General features: G+C 41.2%; 1 protein-coding gene and 1 non-coding gene across 2 annotated transcripts in view; both read right to left on the minus strand.

The window, feature by feature from the left end:
* LCP1 (lymphocyte cytosolic protein 1) overlaps positions 1-20,898 on the minus strand; it is a 104,858-nt gene that overhangs the window by 82,476 nt on the left and 1,484 nt on the right. The gene's annotated exons all lie outside the window — the stretch shown is intronic.
* On the minus strand, positions 1,477-1,548 carry TRNAG-CCC (transfer RNA glycine (anticodon CCC)). Its single transcript has one exon. It is a non-coding gene; the product is annotated as a tRNA-Gly (tRNA).

The following is a 20,898-nucleotide window of genomic DNA, read 5'->3' on the forward strand; positions in this document are numbered from 1 at the left end:
CTAACATGATTCATTGCTCATAGCAAAAATACAATAAATATCTGGTTCAGTGAGAAGGTAGGTTGATTCTATAAACAGTATGGCATTTCAAAGTTAAATCAGAGAGCAAAAGTAATTAGATGTTTCAAATATACCTCTAAACTTTATACTCTCTAAGCATGACAGTACTTCTAGAGAATTTATATATGCAGCTGCCATATAAAGACTGACTCTTACACCTGTTTAATACTAATTTTACTATCCGTTTTTGACAACAGTTCAGTGAAAGCTGATGAGAGCTCTTATCGCCAGGTAGATTATAAAAGGAAGAGGCTGCTCATAGCTGCAAACTTTATTTTCACAAAATGTTAAGTACATAAAAATATTATCTCTGCAATGTTTCTAACTATTAAAAAGTTGAATCCAGCACACTACGTGGGCTATGACCATTTCAAAAGCAGAAGGTCTGTGCATCTTTAGTTTATAACAATGCCCTAGATACTCACTGACATTTAATAACCCGTTGGCACCAACAGAATCATTAAAACGGATGCAGGCTGAAACGTATGCTACCTAAGTTCAACTTCTCATGCAGGAAATACAATATTTTTTCAACTTTTGTAAACAGGTATGCTGCTACTGCAGCTGAGACCATGTTTGAGACGTTCCCAACCACCAAGAATAGAAATACAAGGACAAGAATGTTTAAATAAGCACCAACAAAACAATCTGAAGTAGGGAATGGCAACCCATTCCAGTATTCTTGCCTGGAAAATCCCCTGGACAGGGGAGCCTGGCGGGCTACAGTTCACGGGACCGCAAAGAGTCGGACATGACTGAGTGCCTGAGCATGCACATAGAAAACAATAAAAGAAAAAGTGTGAAGCAAGTATTCAGATAGAAAGCCAGAGCCTTTTATCAATGCAAACCAAAAAATAATCAAAATTTTAAAACACACAAGAAAAATATTTGAGGACGGTAGACAGGAAAAGCAAAAGGACTGAAATTTAAAATTTTAAAGACAAATCCTGATTCCAGGGTACACTAGCAGATCTTGAGTCAGGCATTTCCTCTTTCCTTGGCTGAACTTATATGTACATTGGAGAAAAATACCACCTATATCATAGGGGAACTTCAAAAATTAAATCAGTTGACACACACTAACTGTGGTCCTTGTTAGTGCCAAATTTTACTTGACTCTGAATTCATAAGTTGTTATTTATATGAAAATAATGAAATATTTCACTATATTGATTCAAATTCATTCAGTCAATCTTTAAAACTCAAATTCAACTGGAATTGATTTTGCATCTACTCTTGCTCTGTGCTGGGTACCATAACACATCTTATTGAATACTTTCAACAAACCCAAGTGGCCTTTATTTTATTTTATCTATTTATTGTTTTTTTATTTGGCTCTGCCAGGCCTTAGCTGCGGCAAGCAGGATCGCTGTTGCCACTTGCCAGGATCTCTAGTTGTAGGCTTGTGGGATCTAGTGCCTTGACCAGGGATTGAACCTGGGCCCCTGCATTGGGAGCACAGAGTCTTAACCACTGGACCACCAGGGAAGTCCTTACTCTATTCTAAAGTAAAGAAACTGAGGCCCAGATGAAAAGTCTTTGTGCTTTCTGTTTATCTGCACTGTAACAGGAAAATATTTCTAGTCAAGTTCTCCATTCTTTAAAGAGAGGTATGAATCAGCCACTAATTCTCTACATTCCAGGCCAAAGGAAAGTCAGCATGCTGCTGCTGCTGCTAAGTCGTGTCCAACTCTGTGCGACCCCATAGACAGCAGCCCACCAGGCTCCCCCGTCCCTGGGATTCTCCAGCAAGAACACTGGAGTGGGTTGCCATTTCCTTCTCCAATGCATGAAAGTGAAAAGTGAAAGTGAAGTCGCTCAGTTGTGTCTGACTCTTCATGACCCCATGGACTGCAGCCTACCAGGCTCCTCTGTCCCTGGGATTCTCCAGGCAAGAACACTGGAGTGGGGTACCATCGCCTTCTCCGTCAGTGAACTCATACGACACAGTTTCCAGATTTCAATCACTCACTCATCAAGCAAGTGTTTATTGTGTACAACGATATGACAAGGAAGACACAAAACAAATCACCGAGGTAAAGAGAATCTTAGGAAACTTGTGTGGTAGAAAGTAAAACCATGAAATAGAAGATTTTAGATTAGTCTGGTGGCAGACAAAAGGAACAGATGGGAAGTGATTGGAAACAGGAAGAATAGAAAAACAGGGCTGTGGATAAGGTATGAGGCAACAACTGCCCGGCCTGGATGGTAGCAGTGGGCACGGAAGCAAGAGATATTTCTGAGGCTGACTACCTCCAGAAGATACATGAGAAGGTGACTCAAGGATGACTTTGAGGTCAGTCAGCTAAGGAATTCAGGGAAGAGGGATCTCTTGGATAGACATGTGGCATTCAGGCAAGGCAAGGGTGAAATCCACTGGGCCACAAGGAGATGAAATCCACTGGGCCACAAGGAGATTAGGGCCACACTGAAAACGCTCAGCGGAGCTCACCCGTGCAAAATGCAAGCTACGTAACTGGAGAGTGAGGCTGGGTGAAGGCAGAGGATACAGACTGGAGCTTCATCACCATAGAGCTAACGAAAACCATGAGATGGCGTCCACCTTCCTGCAGGAAAAAGCACTTAGAAGTACATGAGCAGAAGCTCCAGGACTGACATCTTAACATTAAGTGGGAGAATCTAGAAAGACGGTACTGTGGAACCTATTGGCAGGGCAGCAATGGAGACTCAGACAGAGAGAACCAACTTGTGGACACAGCTGGGGAAGGACAGGGTGGGGCAAACGGAGAGGGCTGCATGGAAATAGATACACTGCTATACGCAAAACAGATCGCCAGTGGGGACTTGCTGTATGACTCAGGGAACTCAAACTCGGGCTCTGGGACAACCTAGAGGGGTGGGATGGGCTGGGAGGTGGGAGGGAGGCTACAGAGGGAGGGGACATATGTATGCCTACGACTGATTCATGTTGATGTGTGGCAGAAACCAACACAATATTGTAAAGCAATTATCCTTCATTAAAAATAAAGTTTTTAAAAAGAGAGGGAGAAAAGAGCCAATTTGCTCAATTTTTTGGCATGTACAGGACTATATTTAAATAAGGCTATTTTGTTATTTCTATTACTTTATAGATTAGATACGATAATAAAGGACTACATTTTATTTTTCTGTATCCAGTAAAGGTTAAGTATCAATAAGAGAGAAGGCATGCACACTTTAAATTCTGTCCATTTTGAGAAGAACTGTACTCAGGGAACGGAAATGACAGCTGAACATGAAGTCTCTTGAACCAAATAGGAATATTAAAAGTCCATTTCCATTTACACCAATGTGTAAGCCCTGCTTCCATCAGCAAGTCCCTGGAAGTGTTCAGCAAGTCTGAAAACGTGCTTCTGCCGCACTGATCCCAACAAATTCACCCACTATTTTCCTCACTCATCCTCCTTACTGCAAGGCACTCAGCCGGACACTAAAAGGTCAGTGGTGGTGAAGATGGACACACTGCTCTTGTGGAGTTCATAGTCTAGTCCATGATGGTTTATAACCTGCCTCTTTGCTTCCACCCCAAAGCAATCAGGATTGAACCTCAGTGACATCTCTATTGTCCTTTGGTCACGTACTTCTTTTTATTTTTTGACTACGCTAGGTCTTCACTGTGGCACGTGGGCTTTCCCTACTTGCACTGTGCAGGCTCTCTAGTTGCGGTGCACAGGCTTGGTTGCCCTGCGGTATGCAGCATCTTAGTTCCAAGACCAGGGATCGAACTCATATCCCCTGCATTGGAAAGTGGATTCTTAACCACTGGACCACCAGGGAAGTCCCTTGTATTTCTTATGGATGAAGGCTGAGGGTGTGGTAACCAGTAAGTGGATGAACTTCTTTTAGATGAACTAGTCAGAAAATGGGACAAATATATGCCCCAGTGGTTACACATTTAAACCTGAGTAGTTGTGTGGTTCCTGCTACCACTCCAGAGGGCTGTGTTGGTTGCTACAGTGAGGTTTGGGGCCTTACAGAGGCTTCCTTGTTGTTGTTCAGTCACTCAGTCGTGTCCGACTCTTTGAGACTCCACAGACAGAAGCACGTCAGGCTTCCCTGTCCTTCACCACCTCCTGGAGTTTGCTCAAACTCATGTCCATTGAGTTGGTGATGCCATCCAACCATCTCATCCTCTGTCGCCCCCTTCTCCACCTGTGCTCAATTTTTCCCAGCATCAGGGTCTTTTCCAATGAGTCAGCTCTTTGCATCAGGTGGCCAAAATATTAAAGCTTCAACTTCAGCATCAGTGCTTCCAGTGAATATTCAGGGTTGAATTCCTTTAGAAATGACTAGGAGGCCTCTGTTCTCCTTCCTCTCCAAGGGACTCTCAAGGAGAACAGAGGCCTCCTAGTCCTTTATAACCAGTGAGAGGAATAAGAACATGAGACGGAGAAGAATCCTTTGTCACCTCATCTTTCTCATCACATTGCTCCTTCCCATGTAAATCAAGAGAAATGAAGGATAAATGAAAGATAAACAGGAACTTCCCTGGCGGTTCAGCGGTTAAGACTTTGCCCTCCAATGCAGGGGTTACAGGTTCGATCCCTGGTCAAGGAGCTAAGACCCCACATGCCTCGGCCAAAAACCCAAAACATGAAACAGAAGCAATATTGAAACAAATTCAACAAAGACTTTAAAAATGGTTCACACACACAAAAAATCTTTAAAAAGATGAAAAAATATATATTTTTAAAATTAAGAATAAAAACAAAAACAGGCCCTGGAAGAATGAACTTCTCCAAAACTATTTCGGGGGGTGGGGTAGATTCACTGAAGCTACTGAATTTATAAATTTTCATTTTGTAAGTATTCAGAGAGAGGAAGCAAACTTCAGAGGAAGTGTACCAACTCCGCTTACTCTAGCAAGATGGCAGCAGCAGGCATCAGTGAGCACACAGGATTGTTCCAATCTCTAAGCCATTTTCCTGTGTGTGATTTGAGTCATTCTCAAATACCTCCCCAGACCAGAGAGGTAACTAAACTGAGCTAAAGGTGCCAAGTGTAAGTGGCAGGGGCCGACACACTCTGGAAAATGTATGTCTTATCCAAGATAGTAGAAGAAGGAATGAAAATGAGAGAAACCAATAATCTGGATTCTTCCGGGAAACCACCTGATGTTTTTTAAATATCAGCAATGGATTTTAAAAAACTTAAATGTCATCTTGGTCAATCTGTGATTCATCCAGAGGTCATCAATTTACAGCTGCTGGTCTATGGCAACTTTGCTGTGTTTGCACGGAAACACGGAACTCGTTACAGGTTTAGAAACATGATTCATCTTAGTGCTGGAAATCAGTGCAAGATACATAAGAATGCTAAAATGACCCAAAGGAAGAGGCATACAGCTATAATTGAAATGAAAAAAGAGAAAAATTTAAAACTTTAGAAAGATGAAAAAATAATGACCATTACTGGTGTACATACTGGATGAAGGCTGATAGTAAAAATGATACTAAAAGGTTGATAGCAAATCATGCAAAATGTTGAAACAGGATTGACCTATGTTTTAATTATCACTACCATCATCATCTGCTAGAATCTAGGGGAAAGTCTTTAGTGTGATAAATATCGTATATCTAATATTAATTCAGAGGATGAAAGCTAAGTATTTTGAGTAATAACATTCCACGGCAAATGACTGCTGAAAGTTGTGGCAAAGTATGGGTAAGTCCATTGGTTCAAGGCCTGTTTCACTAAAGCTTGTGTTAAGGTTCTAGCACAGATTCATGCATCCATTCATTCATTTGACAAGTATTTATTGAGCAAGTACTATGTGCCAAGTACCATCAGAGACACTGGAGATACGATACTGCATGAATCAGACAAAAAGTTCCTGACCTTTTCAAGTTGGCATTCCAGTTGAGGCAGATAATATATTAATACAAGATACACTGGTTTATTCTATATTAGATGATACGTGATACGTCTTAGGGAGAAAAAAATTGAGTCAGGGAAAGAGAATAGAAGTTTGTGTGTAGAATGTGTGCATCCTTCTGCAGAGAGAAGGGTGAAGTGGATTTAAGATTCCAAATAAGGGGACAGGAACGGCCTCACTGAGAAAGTGACATTTGCATAGACACATGAGGGAGGTGAGGGCTGACGGTGAGGGAGCAGAAATGGACCAAGACTTGAGGCAGGGCAAGAAAAGTCCAGGCAGAAGGAACAAGCGCAAATGCCCCAAGGGAAAGGCGCATGCGTCACTCTTAATAACAACACGATGAAGCCAAGAACTAGGAAGGGCCAGAGCAGTAGCAGTTGAGGTCAGAGAGGCCTGATCACACAAAGGGTTGGCTTTTTACCAGAATTGGCTTTTTCCCTGCAGGAAGTCACTCCAGGGAAGGCGGTCTAATAAAAGGAGTTACAGGATTTGACATATGTTTTATTTTTACTTCTTTTTGTTTTTTGGCCACGTCAAACAGCTTGCAGGATCTTAGTTCCCCAACCACGGATCAAACCTAAGTCCCATGCAATGGAAGCATGGAGTCCTAACCACTGGACTGCCAGGGAAATCCCTGACATGTTTTCAAAGAATCCTTTGGACTGCTGTCTTGATTGAACTAAAAGAGAGCAAAAGCAGGGTCAGTGAGACCAGCTGGGAGCTGTTGCAATAATCTAGGTGAGAGACAACAGTGGTTTGGACTAAGGTCTTGGCAGTGGAGATGGCAAGAAGGCATCAGATTCTGTGTAGATTTTGACATCAGCGCTGAAAGGATTTGCTGACCTGCTCTGCAGCACATGAGAAAATGAAGAGTCAGTGATGACTCCAAGGGCTCTTGCCTGAGTCATCAGAAGGATGGAGCTGGCATTAACAGACATGGGGAAGACTGGATGAAGAGCAGGTTTGAGAGGGTGGGGAAGAACAGCAAGAATTCAGTTTGAGACCCTTTAAGCCTGATGGGGATCCAATTAAGAGATGCTGAGTAGTCAGTTGGATACAGCATCTGGAGGTCCACACTGCAGGTTTAAATTTGAAGTCATCAGCATATATTCAGTATTTAAGGCTGTGAGGTTGGATGAGATCACCTACAGGGTAAATACAGATAAAGAAGAAAACAGATCAAGTTCTGAGCTTTGGGGCACTCCAACATAAAAGGTTAGGAAAATGAAGAGGACCAGTAAAGCATACTAAGAAGGAATTCGAAGAGAGATAGGAGATAAATCAGGTGACTGTGATGACCTAAGGCCTAGGGAAGATAGATCTCAAGTTGAGAAGATTCAACCTCTGGAAAGCTGCTGATGGTCATATGAGGACAGACAGCAACTGACCACTGGACCCAGAAACATGGAGGCCGTGAGTAAACAGGCGAGAGCAGTTTGGTGGAAGAGAGGGACTAAAGTCCCATGGGAGCACGGCTCCAAAAGAATGGGAGGGATGAACTTGGAGACAGCAACTATAAACCGATTTCAAAAGGCTTATTGTAAGGGGAAGCAGAGAAATGTTGCGGAAGCTTATTCAAGGGGGAAGTGGGCTTAAGAGATTTTTTTTTTTTTAAGACAGGAGTAATAACAGTTTGTTCCTATGATTCCAGGAATTACCCAGCAGAGAGAAAGATAAAAATAATCCAAGAGACAGAGGAGAGATCTGTTGGAGCAATTTTCTTGAATAGATAAGAGAAGATGAGCTCCAGTGGACAAAAGGTGGGGTTGGCCTTGGTTAGGAGTGGGACAACTCATCCACAGACAGAGTGAATGGTCACAGGGACTGAGAGGCAGGACTGTGGGAATTCTGATCGCTTTTTTTTTTTTAAGGATCAATTATGGTGCGTTTTTTTAAAGGATTTTTTTTTTTTTGAGGATCATTTTTGAAGTCTTTCCAATATTGTTTCTGCTTTATGTCTTGATGTTTTGGCTGAGAGGCACTTGGGATCTTAGCTCCCAGACCAGAGATTGAACCCTTGCCCTCTGCATTGGAAGGCGAAGTCTTAACCACTGGATTGCCAGGCGAAGTCTTAACCACTGCCTCTATTTTCACAACGAAGGATTTGGGGAAAGGAGCCGTAGAAGGGTTGTAAAAAACTATTTAATACAAATAATTGTCTAGGAGTTTGGAAGAGTGAATGCTTTAGGAACAGAGGGTATGATTGCTGAGCAATATCCAAGGCTAGGGATTACATTTAAAAAAATATTTTTCTTTTAATTTCTTAAACTTTCATTTTTGAAGTCATTTCAGAATTACAAAAAAGACACAAAAATGGTTCAAAAGAATTTCCATATGCACCTCACTCAGCTTCCCCAAATGTTAACATCTTATTTAATCACAGTATAAGTGTCCATATCAGAAAGTTATCACAGATCTACCTTCACTAAACTACAGACTGAAACTACTGAAATTTTGAAAAAAACTTTCAAATTTAGCAAACTGTCGTATGAATGTTCTTTTTCTAGACTAGGATTCAATCCACAATCCCATATTCTACTTAGTTGTTTTTTCAGTCTCCTCTAATCTGGGACAAGTCTTCAATCTGTCTTTCATCACCTTGACACCTTCGAAAAGGCTAGTCACAGAAGATGCCTCTGTTTGGGCTTGTCTGTCTCCTCACAATTTAAATCAGATCTGTGTTTTTGACAAAAGTGAGGTGTCCTTTTCAGTTCACTGCATCATGGGCCACATGACCTCTGCCAGGGTCTTCCACTGTAAAGGTACGGTTTCCTTTGTAATTAATAGTGACAATTAGGTGATCATGGATTTTAAAATATAAGCATTCTGCATGGTTTTCCCCCCACCCCCACACATCTCCACTGGAGTAGGTACTGAGCAGGTGGAGGGCTGATTTAAAAACGTGGTTTATTAAGCGAGGACCTCAATCAAGTTATAACCTTGAATAGTTGCAGATGCCATTAAAGAGAAGGGTTAACAGCCTCAATAGATTTTCAATGTAAATCAAGATAATCAATTACAGAAAAAGATGTTTGACAGACTGATTATCAAAGAAGATAAACTGTCCTGATTTTAAAGTTTTCCAAGACTGGTTGATTTATACCCATCTTTACAGGAAATACTTCTGGGAAATACTTCTTAAATCCATTTTTGTCATAACAGACTTAAGTAAGCATACTTGTTGATGTGTGGCAGGGACCACCATAGTCTTGTGAAGTTATTGTCCTACAATTAAAATAAATAACTTAATTAAGAAAAAAAGAATATTTTATAAAAAAATAAGTATATCTGAAAACAGCCTTCTGAAATATATCCTGTTCATAAGTAGAAAAGATGTTCTAGACTTTCATTCATCCATCTAACAAATATTTATTGGACCAATTTGTAGTTCAGTCACTAAATTGTGTCCGGCTCTTTGGGACTCCACAGACTGCAGCACGCCAGGCTTCCCTGTCCAATATCAGGTCCCAAATTTGAACACCTGATTTGTACTACAGGTCATAGAAAAAAAAAAAAAGATGTGCCAAATACCTAATTAAAACATTCCAGGGGCTCCATGAAAAATCAAGTGAAAGTGAAAGCTGCTCAGTCATGCCCTGCTCTTTGTGACTCCATGGACTATACAGTCCATGGAATTCTTCAGGCCAGAATACTGGAATGGGTAGCCTTTCCCTTCTCCAGGGGATCTTCCCAACCCAGGGATCGAACCCAGGTCTGCCACATTGCAGGTGGATTCTTTACCAGCTGAGTCCCCAGGGAAGCGAAAAGTCAAGGTTCTCCCAAATGAAACTGAAAATACGATGAAATATCCTGAACTTCTGATAAAGTAGATGTGCCTTATTACACATTTTTCTTGAGATAGGATCTTGAGCTACTATGTGGCTTCAGCTGTATACTCTCAAAGAAATGGCCAGGGGCGAGATGAAAAACATACCAGACTACAAGTCAAGAGAGCCCGGATCTAACTTTGACTGAGTTTCAACCTGTGTGGCCGATGAAGTCTGCAGAGCAAGGTGATTAAGAGCGCATGCTCTGGAGTTACACAAGCTTAGGTTCCTAACCTAGTTACTAGGGTTATTGTCTTTGTGCCTTTGGACAAACTTCTCAATTCCTCTAAGTCTGTTTCTTCATCACAACAGGAGCAGTAAACAGCACTCACAACCTAGCCTAGTTACAAGCTACACGAAGAGATGCACAGAGCGAATTTAGCAAAATGAACAATACACAGCATATGCACCGAACAAAGTCATAGCTAACAATCTTCATTATGGTTACTATTATTATTAGTCCAGAGAAGGCAATGGCACCCCACTCCAGTACTTTTGCCTAGAAAATCCCATGGACGGAGGAGCCTGGTAGGCTGCAGTCCATGGGGTCGCTAAGAGTCGGACACGACTGAGCGACTTCACTTTCACTTTTCAGTTTCATGCATTGGAGAAGGAAATGGCAACCCACTCCAGTGTTCTTGCCTGGAGAATCCCAGGGATGGGGGAGCCTGGTGGGCTGCCGTCTATGAGGTCGCACAGTGTCGGACACGACTGAATCGACGCAGCAGCAGCAGCATTATTATTAGTCACCATTCTGCACTTCATTCTACATAACTGTAAAATGAATGGCAGCAACTAGACCAGAATTTCCCTAACATGAATAAAAATCTGGAAAAAATGATCCCAAACTTTGCGAGTTGTCTTTATCTTTATTAAAAAGCAAACATAAAACTTGGCATAAACTGCGTATGCCATTAGATTCCTAAAATATAAATCCAAAATCAGGTTAAAATGAAATTCAAAACAATAAGAACCAAATCAAATTAAGCATTTTAATGAGGCTAGTGGTGATTTTCTGGAATCAAATCGCCTCATGAACGTGGTGCCGCTCCCCTGTGGTGCAGCCCTTTTGTGTTCACCACTCACATTGTCTTCTGTGTTCTCATTTTTCCCGCTTCACTTTATTTGACCTACTGCAGCCTTCAATGGCATCGCTTGGCCTTCACTTTACATGAACTCATGATTTACTTGGAGCTGGTTCTTTCTCATTAGCTCTTGAAAATTATGGGAGGAAGCTGGCCTCAATTCCAGATGCGTCTCTTAATGCCGATACCATGGATTCCCAGCTCCAAGTCTTTTAGTCACTCTCTACTGCCTGTCAGGATCCTAATATTTAAGTCTCTCCCAGACTTACATTTTCAGCCTTACCTACCCAACTTCTCTCTAGCCAACCTAGGAGAACTCCATCATAAATTGAATTTCCATGTCCCTTCAAAACTTGTATGTTGAAACCTAATCTCCAGGGTGATGGTTCTGGAGGTGAGGTCTCTGGGTGGAACCCTCATGAATGGGATTAGTGCCCTTATAAAAGAAACCTGGAGAGCGCCCTTGTCTCTTCCATCATGCCATCATGTAAAGGCACAACAAGAAAACAGTCACTTACGGAACAGAAAATCGGCTTCGGCAGACACCGAATCTGCTGGTGCCTAGATCTTAGATTTTCCCGCTTCCAGAACTATGAGAAATAGATGTTTACTAGGCACCCAGTCTGTGGTATTTTTGCTATAGCAGCTAGAAAAGACTAAGACACTTGCAAAATATTCCTTTAGAACTTGCTGAGATTTTCTTTATGGCCAAGTAGGGATGGTCGGAGAAGGCAATGGCACCCCACTCCAGTACTCTTGCCTAGAGAATCCCATGGATGGAGGAGCCTACAGTCCATGGGGTCGCTAAGAGTTGGACACGACTGAGCTACTTCACTTTCACTTTTCACTTTCATGGATTGGAGAAGGAAATGGCAACCCACTCCAGTATTCTTGCCTGGAGAATCCCAGGGACGGGGGAGCCTGTTGGGCTGCCGTCTATGGGGTCGCACAGAGTTGGACACGACTGATGCTACTTAGCAGCAGCAGCAGCAGCAGAGATGGTGATTGCAGCCATGAAATTAAAAGATGCTTACTCCTTGGAAGGAAAGTTATGACCAACCTAGATAGCATATTGAAAAGCAGAGATATTACTTTGCCAACAAAGGTCCATCTAGTCAAGGCTATGGTTTTTCCAGCAGTCATGTATGGATGTGAGAGTTGGACTGTGAAGAAAGCTGAGTGCCGAAGAATTGATGCTTTTGAACTGTGGTGTTGGAAAAGACTCTTGAGAGTCCCTTGGACTGCAAGGAGATCCAACCAGTCCATTCTAAAGGAGATCAGTCCTGGGTGTTCATTGGAAGGACTGATGCTAAAGCTGAAACTCCAATACTTTGGCCACCTCATGCGAAGAGTTGACTCATTGGAAAAGACCCTGATGCTGGGAGGGATTGGGGGCAGGAGGAGAAGGGGACGACAGAGGATGAGGTGGCTGGATGGCATCACTGACTCGATGGACATGAATTTGAGTGAACTCCGGGAGTTGGTGATGGACAGGGAAGCCTGGCATGCTACAATTCATGGGATCGAAAAGAGTCGGACACAACTGAGTGACTGAACTGAACTGAACTGAGGCATCAATCTTGGTCAATATTTCTTGTGTACTGAAGACACTGTGTGTTTTCTGATTACTGGATACAGTTATCTATAAATGCCTGTCAGATCAAACATCAGTTGGGTTGTTCAATTCTTCTATATCCTTAGTAATCTTTTGTTTGCTCAAGCTCTTAGTTACTGAGAAACGTGTTTTTAAAAGATCCCCATTTTAGAAGTGAATTTATCAATAACATCTCCTTGTAACTTGGTCGATTTTTTTTTCATGCATTTAGAAGTTATGTTGTTTGGTACAGACAGTCTGATGTTGGCATATCATCTTGATGAATCATTTCCTTGCATCCTTAAAAAATAAGTCCATGAGAGACTACTTTGCAATATTCGTATACTTTTTGCCCAGCCTAATGGTCCACTTCCTTGACACTTCATTGGCTAAGGTGTAGATTTTCTAGTTCTGGAGAATGGGTGTCAGTTTTGAGGACATTCTCATTTAATTCTCACAATAACTCCACGTAGGGGAGGCACCATTACTGTCTCAGTTTTACAGATGTGAACATTAACAGCCAGATGGTTGAGAAACTTGATCAAAGTTATACAGCTAGTAAATGGTGGAGATGGTACTCAAACCATGCTTGTTTGGCTTTGGGGCCCAAATATACATAATATCTCATCTTAAATAGCTGAGGTTGATAAACTGGGTACATTAGGTACACACATACACATACACACACACACACACACACACACAAAGATCCCTTCAAAATCATCAGGGGGAATAAATACTAAAATATAAACGTAGGCAAGACACTAGAAGAAGTCATTTATAATATAAAACAGTAATAAACAGAGAAAAAGATGTTTAAGCTCATTAACAATCATATGCTAATTAAAATAAGATGTTACTTCCCACCTATTAGTGTAGCAAAGATTAACAAATTGATGAATTCCCAGGATCAGTTAGACTGAAGGAAAATAACTATTCTTACATACAACTGGTGGGTGCTTAAATCAAGACTTCTAGAAGACAAATAGGGAATATGTAATATGGAAAAAAATTCTCACATTTTTGAGAGAACAGTAAGGTTATAAAATAGCAATGGGGCAGAATATTTTAAAATTTAAATATATATATGTGTGTGTGTACATGTATATAAAATACTGTTAATTATCTACATCATATCAAACTGTTAACAGTAGTTATCGCTATTTGAAAGAGTTACAGGAAATTTTTCCTCTCTCTTTTTTAATCTGTATAATTGATTTTTCGACAATAAACATACATTAATTTCCTGACTCCTGAGCCTGAAAAATCAAAGGCTGGGATTGGAAAGAGTAAAGTAGGTCTGTACTGTCCCATAAGATGGCTGAGATAAAATATCAGGTGAAAAAAATTAAGTTACCAAATACTATAGATAATATAATCTCTTCACATAAAAGTTATATATTATATACATCATATATATATATATAAATTCTAGATTATTATACACACCAAACATTTAGGATTGGGGAGAAGCCAGAGAAGACATTTATTTTCTATCCTTCTGTATTATTTTTTCCCAATAAGCATTAATCAGTTTGTAATTAAAACATTCAATTAAAAATATGAAAGTTGGAAGAGCCGCTGATCAAAATCCATCAAGCAGGCACATATTTTTGTTCATTAAATCACAGAAATATCAAACTCAAGTGCTTCCATCCACCAAAGCTTAACAGATGTTATTTAATGGCAAATAACATTACCCAGTCTAATACCTGAAAATCAAATAGATTTATAGACATTCTTACTCTAAGACTAGTATATGGAAATATACCAATGTTGGTATAACTGAATTGAATATTGGAAAATACTGGTCAATGCTGGAAAGTACTAACATATTCAATAATTATTTAGCTACACATGCTAATTGGGGATTCCCTGGAGGCTCAGCAGTGAATAATTCGCCTGTGATGCAGAAGACACAGGACACTCAGGTTCAATCCCTGGGTCAGGAAGATCCCTTGGAGGAGGGCATGGCAACCCACTCCAGTATTCTTGCCTGGAGAATCCCATGGACAGAGGAGCCTGGTGGGCTACAGTCCTTAGCGTCAAAAGAGTTGGACACAACTGAAGTGACTGACCATGCACACACACACCTATTGATTAATTGATCAATAACAGCTCATGAATGTAAATTAGTCATAGAACCTCAGAGCATGAATATGGAAGGAGGCTTAGAGGTGAGGCAACAGGTTCTCAGAAGAAGACCATGGGAGGCAGTAATAGTCCCCTGAGTCCCAGTTCAGTTTTAGAAAATTTCTAGATGGATAACACAGATGACAACCATCCCAACAGTTCTAATGGCTCTTCCTATGGAGACTGAGGATGGAGCTCTCCTAGAGTGACTCAGTAAAGGTATTTCTTATTTCACCATCGCACATTCAACAAACATACCCATTGTTTAAAAAACAATGTATAAAACCCTATAAAGGGCAATTTACTGTTTTAGGAGACAGGATCTTGATCTTATCTCTGATTGGGGCTGTGGTACTTCGAACTTCCTGTGCTTCACCCAGACCCCTTCAAAAGCCTGTCCTTTCTAAGAGAGTTACTATGAGGCACCTGGCAGAGAGGTGCCTGTTCATCTCTGTGCAGATGTTCCTGAAGGGCACAGGTCATCTGGGGGAGTCCTAGAGGTCAAGCAGGAGACACAGTCCTCACTTGCATTTAACCAAAGTCCTTCCCTCTGAGGCTGCCTCATCCTCCAGCCACAAATGGTTAACTCAGAAAAATTCTAACCTCTTCATAGACATACCTTTCACAACTAGAGCAAGTTCTTGAAGCATTCAGTGTTCTAATACTTCCACATGTTATAGAAAACACTTCTCTCTGAAAATGACTTTTTCCTCTTGAAAATAATAAATAAATAAAATAATTTTTTTTTTTTTTGCCAGACTACATGCCTTGTGGGATCTTAGTTCCATGACCAGGGATTGAACTTCTATCCCCCGCAGTGAAAGTGTAGAGTTTTAACCACTGGATCACCATGGAATTCCCAAAATGCATGTATTAAAAACACCTTGGACCAAGTCTAGTCCTCAGGTGTGGGTCTAGAAATTACAGCTGCTCTAAATCATTAAGAGCTGTAATCTCTTCTTACAGCTCACAGGACGAGATTAGCAAAACCGGTCCTTCTTGTTCCTAACGAAATAATTCCTACTATGCAAATGGTGGCAAGCCGGATTTGTTACACGCGTGGTTCCACTTTCAATCACTGTGGTGGCTCACCTTAGCTCCTCACTGACCCCATCTCCCTTCACTGGGGACATCAAGTGCCTCACAACTATGTGCTGAGAAGAAGCAGAGACCGAAAGTGAAGAGATGTTTTTTTCTCCTCCCCAAAGGGATCACTTGGGCAAAGTGATATGCAAAGGTACAAATCCTCTCTGGAAGCAGTCCTTTGCAATGCAGGGAGTCTGGGTTTGGGAAGAAGGGGATGGTCTGGTTTCCTTAGATGTTGTTGGAAGAAGAAGTGACTAAAAGTATCTCCGGATGGGTCTGATACAGGTGGTTTGGGGAGTGATGGGGGTGCGGGGTTCCTGGGTGCAAGGGAAGTACCCCACCAGAAATGGCATGCAAGGTCTCCATGACTCAGGACAAGGTACCCTCTAACGAGAAGCAGGAGCACAGACTTACTCTCATGCTATTTGGTGGTTGGCTGAAAATCTCTTGTAGTTACGGAACCTCTTCTCTAAAGCAAGTCTTATGCAGAGCCATATATTAACATGTCAAACAGATTAAAAGGGTAGTTTCTTTGCTTGGAATTGCAGTGGAGGGAAGAATAAAGCCCCATAATCTGTCTTCCCTAAAGCCCCTGAGCAGAGCTGGACTCCATATCTCTCCCATTGGAGGGTATTGGTTCACCTGGAATAACTGGCAGGGTGGAGGAAACGAAGGAACAGGGTGAGGAAAAGAGCAACGTCCTGGGACTCATGGATTTCAATCCTGATATAACGTTCGACATCAAAACTTCCAGGAGCGAAGATCCCATGTGCCTTACCGCCAACAAACCAAAGCATAGAAGCAATATTATAACAAATTCAACAGAGACTTTAAAAACGGTCCACATCAAAAAAAAAAAAAAATCTTTAAAAGAAAGCATAAAGGTGGGGTGATTGAGACTGTTGTAAATCTTGAACTGTCAAAAGCAAACTTGCTGTATGATACTGAAATAAAAGGGATGGTTCTGTGTGACCAGTTGTGATGTAACAAGTGAAAAGTTCTTCACCAACACAGAGCATATCAAGCACCACAACAGGTCCAGGCAACCGGTGCTCTTGCCTACCCACGGTCCCCACACACAATTTAAGCCACGCAACTTAGGACAGACGGCATAATATGGCTTCACTGGTGGCTCAGTGGTAAAGAATCCTGCCAATGCAAGAGATGTGAGTATGACCCCTGGGTCAGGAAGACCCCCTGGAGAAGGAAATGGCAACCCACTCCAGTATTCTTGCCTGGAGAATTCCATGGACGTAGCAGCCTGGCGGGCTGCAACCCATGGGATCACAAGAGTCCGATACAACTTAGCAACTAATCAACAACACTTAGGACCAAGGGCATAAAACAGAACGATAGGTTTGAAAAACGAATCCACCATATTTACTGTTTATGATCATAAATTGCTACTTGCCTTAGAATGAAGAGTAAGTTCATTACAAAGCATTTCTGCTCACCTACGGATCTAAATGCTAGACGTCTTTTTTTGAGGACTGAACCAAGAGCAAGGAACTTCTACACCTCATGGGAACTGCATGTGCCTTTGAAGTTTGGTACAAAACCCTAGAAGGTCCCAAGGAATCAGTAGATTGTTCTCCCAAAGTCCGGAGCGCACATTAGAGAAAAAAAAAAAAAACAGAAAAATATATGCTTTCAGAACATCTTTCCCTCTAGCAATTCCAAAGAGGGTCACTCTGCAGCTCTTTTGGGCTTTTTCACTTTTGTCTGGCTCGCCAGCTGGCCTGGAGGACACGGAGAACAAGGCAGCTTTCATCTCTGGGTCACTGGTTGACATCCATCATGGATTAGGTCCAGTTCCATCCACGTGGATGGCAACTCACGGACTCCACTCACCTGAACGACACGGGTCAAGGCACACCCTGCACCAGGACATTGTCAGGCACGAGCTGTCCCACGGTTGCTCCATAGCCCAGAGGGGCATACAGACCAATGACAGAACAGAGGGCCCTGCCCGGAGCATTGGTTAACGACCTGAGAACTGCATGCCTCTTTCACCAACATATCAGAGATGTTAGCACACCAAGTGTGATATTTTATGGATAATTGCCCAGGAGTCACCCTTGAACCCTCCAAATAACTTCAGTTAACATCAACTATAATCACATAAAGCAGGGACAACACAGACGGGAAATCTGAGCCATTTGTTTTTAATCACTAGCATCTAATGAGAACTCAACTCTACCCTGCAAGAACTTAAGTCCTTGACCCAGTTCTCTCTTTAAATCCTCACAATACGCTGAGTCAGGTACCATTTTACCCCAATTTTATAAGTGAAGAAACCACAGGAGGTTAGAGGGGTTGAGTAGCTGGATCAAGGGCATAGAGTTATCAAGCGGTGGCCAGGGATCTGAACACAGCAGAGCTGAGCTATGCTGCTTTTGGTTGAGACTTGATGCAGATAACACAATTTTCAATTAACATGAGAACTCTGGGGTAATATACAACATAAAATCAACACTTAGACGAGTCCCTTCCACATGGTAAGTAACCACCATCAACATTTCATCACTCACAGAATGAAAGACAATGCTTAGTCAACTTAACGTTAAGGAAACAAATATTATTTACCTTTTTCTGGTGAAGGACACAATCATACAACATATACAGATGCCTAATACCATCTGAAGGGCTTGCCAGGTAGCTCAGTGGTAAAGAATCTGCATGCCAATACCAGAACAATAGAAGACACAGGTTCGCTCCCTGGGTCAGGAATATCCCCTGGAGAAGGAAATGGCAACCCACTCCAATTTTCTTGCCTGGAGAATCCCATGGACAGAGGAGCCTGGCGGGCTACAGTCCATGGGGCTGCGAAGAGTCAGGCACGACTGAGCATGCGTGCAACACGTGCACGCACGCACAATATCAGCAGGTCACAGATAACCTAAAACAATCACTGAAACTAAGGAAATACAGAAGTCTTTCTGAGTATTCCAGGTAGTGTGACTCAATAACATTATTCTACCTGACCAACGTAATAAAAAATGTTTGAAAATTTAAAAACTTCAAGTTGTCATAACTATTTATAAATAAAGCCTTTGAAAAGATTTAAAATGTCATTTTAATGTCTAAAATTATAAAGCTTCCCAGTGAATCACCTGTTGTTTTCTTAAAGTTTAAAGTTGAGCACCTAGTAAAGAGCTTTACGCATAATTTCCAATAAATCATTCTGGAATGAATGGCTGAATTCATGAATGTGCTTTTAAAACAGATAGACATTGTTCTTTCATTACGTTTGGGATTTTTTTTTTTTTTTATTCTGTGATGCAGGTTGTATGCTGCTGCTGCTGCTGCTGCGTCGCTTCAGTCGTGTCCGACTCTGTGCGACCCCATAGAGGGCAGCCCGCCAGGCTTCCCGTCCCTGGGATTCTCCAGGCAAGAACACTGGAGTGGGTTGCCATTTCCTTCTCCAATGCATGAAACTGAAAAGTGAAAGTGAAGTCGCTCAGTCGTGTCCAACTCTAGCGACCCCATGGTCTGCAGCCCACCAGGCTCCTCCGTCCATGGGATTTTCTAGGCAAAAGTACTGGAGTGGGGTGCCAGTGCCTTCTCTGGCAGGTTGTATGACCTTCCCTTATTAATAATTTTTTTGGAAAAAAAAAAATCCCAGGACTATCATCCTGAAAGACAACAAGAAAAAACTAAATAACTGGTTAAAAATTAAGAACAGAAATGAAGTTTTTGCTTGTGCAACAAGACGTGTTTGTGTTAGTGTGTGTTAGTCGTTCAGTCGTGTCCAACGCTTTGCAACCCCATGGACTGCACCCACCAGGCTCCTCCGTCCATGGGATTTTCTGGAAAAGAATACTGGAGTAGGTTGCCATTTCCTTCTTTAGGGGATCTTCCCCATCCAGGAATTGAACCCAGGTCTCCTGCATTGCAAGCAGACTCTTTACCGTGAGATAGGAGAGGTTTAAAAAAAAGAAGCTACTTTAAAATATCTTTATTAACATTTAAGAAAATACAAAATTGTTCTGTATGAAGCAGAATGAAAGAACATGAAACAAAAGTATATGTTTAAGCCACTGTGACTGATAAAAAGAGTAAAGACATTTTTTAGTATATATATAAAAAACTCAGGTCAAGAAAATACCTCCTTTTCAAAAGCATTTTTGTGCCTTGGCTTACCTTGGAGACTTAACGGTTTACCCAATGTGCTCTCAAAATGAACTATTCATTTTTTAAAAGAACTTCTAAGAATTAACACGAGCATAAACATAAAAATCACTGCCGTTATTTCCATAAAGTAAAATGCTAAATTAAATTTACGCTGACCAAACTATTCCAGAAACCTCCAATCCTTTTAAAAAGGAAAACAAATTAACAGAGCCTTATATAGAAAACAGAGAAAATTTCTACCAACAGTTTCTACACGATTCCAACAAAACTGAGTCTTTTCACCAATAGCAAATCTGAGATCCCCCAAGTATCCCCCACTCATTAGAAAAATCAATAGCACTACCTGCTGGGTGTACAAGGTTGCTTGTGCATAAGGCTTTTATCTCATTTTTAGCAACACTTTTAAAAAAATGCAGGATGTACACAACCTTGGCACTCACCATTACCGTGGCCTCCTGAACACAATCTGTTAAAAGTGTTGTGGTTCAGTTTGTCAAGCTTCATCGCACAGTTCTGCCAAACTGCAAAGCTAATGGGACAATCAAAAGGCTGCCTATACTGTACATCAGGTAAAGGAAGCCTTTAAAATCAAAGAGGGAGTTGTATTATTTAAAGAGACATGATTATTTAAACAAAAACAAGGAGAAAATGAGATTGAGGCTGCAATACTCTCCAAAAAATTTTTTTAATTAATAAATTAAGTAAAAATAATAAAAGAACCCAAATTGAATGTAATGTGTACTTTCTAAATCTGGCCTGCACTTGTATATCATTTCCATAGATAAAGCATATAATTTGTGTTAGAAAAACTGATATATATGTGTGTGTATATATATACACACATATAACACCAAGCCATGAATTTAATTTTCATAATCACAATCTCATTTGCCTAAACATTGCATGCTAAATAACAGAAGTAGGAAGCAGTGGAAGACAAAATATTCACACCTCTGGAGGTTACATATTAATCAGCCCTAGTTTCTGCCTGGTATTTGCTAGAAGAAATCTGCAGGCAATGAAGCCTGATGCCTGATTCCATGTGTGACAAAGCATTTTTTAAAAAACTATTGATAAGCATATTGCTTTGATTTTTGACTA

The sequence above is a fragment of the Bos indicus genome, chromosome 12 (genome assembly GCF_029378745.1).
Source record: "Bos indicus isolate NIAB-ARS_2022 breed Sahiwal x Tharparkar chromosome 12, NIAB-ARS_B.indTharparkar_mat_pri_1.0, whole genome shotgun sequence".
NCBI lineage: Eukaryota > Metazoa > Chordata > Mammalia > Artiodactyla > Bovidae > Bos > Bos indicus.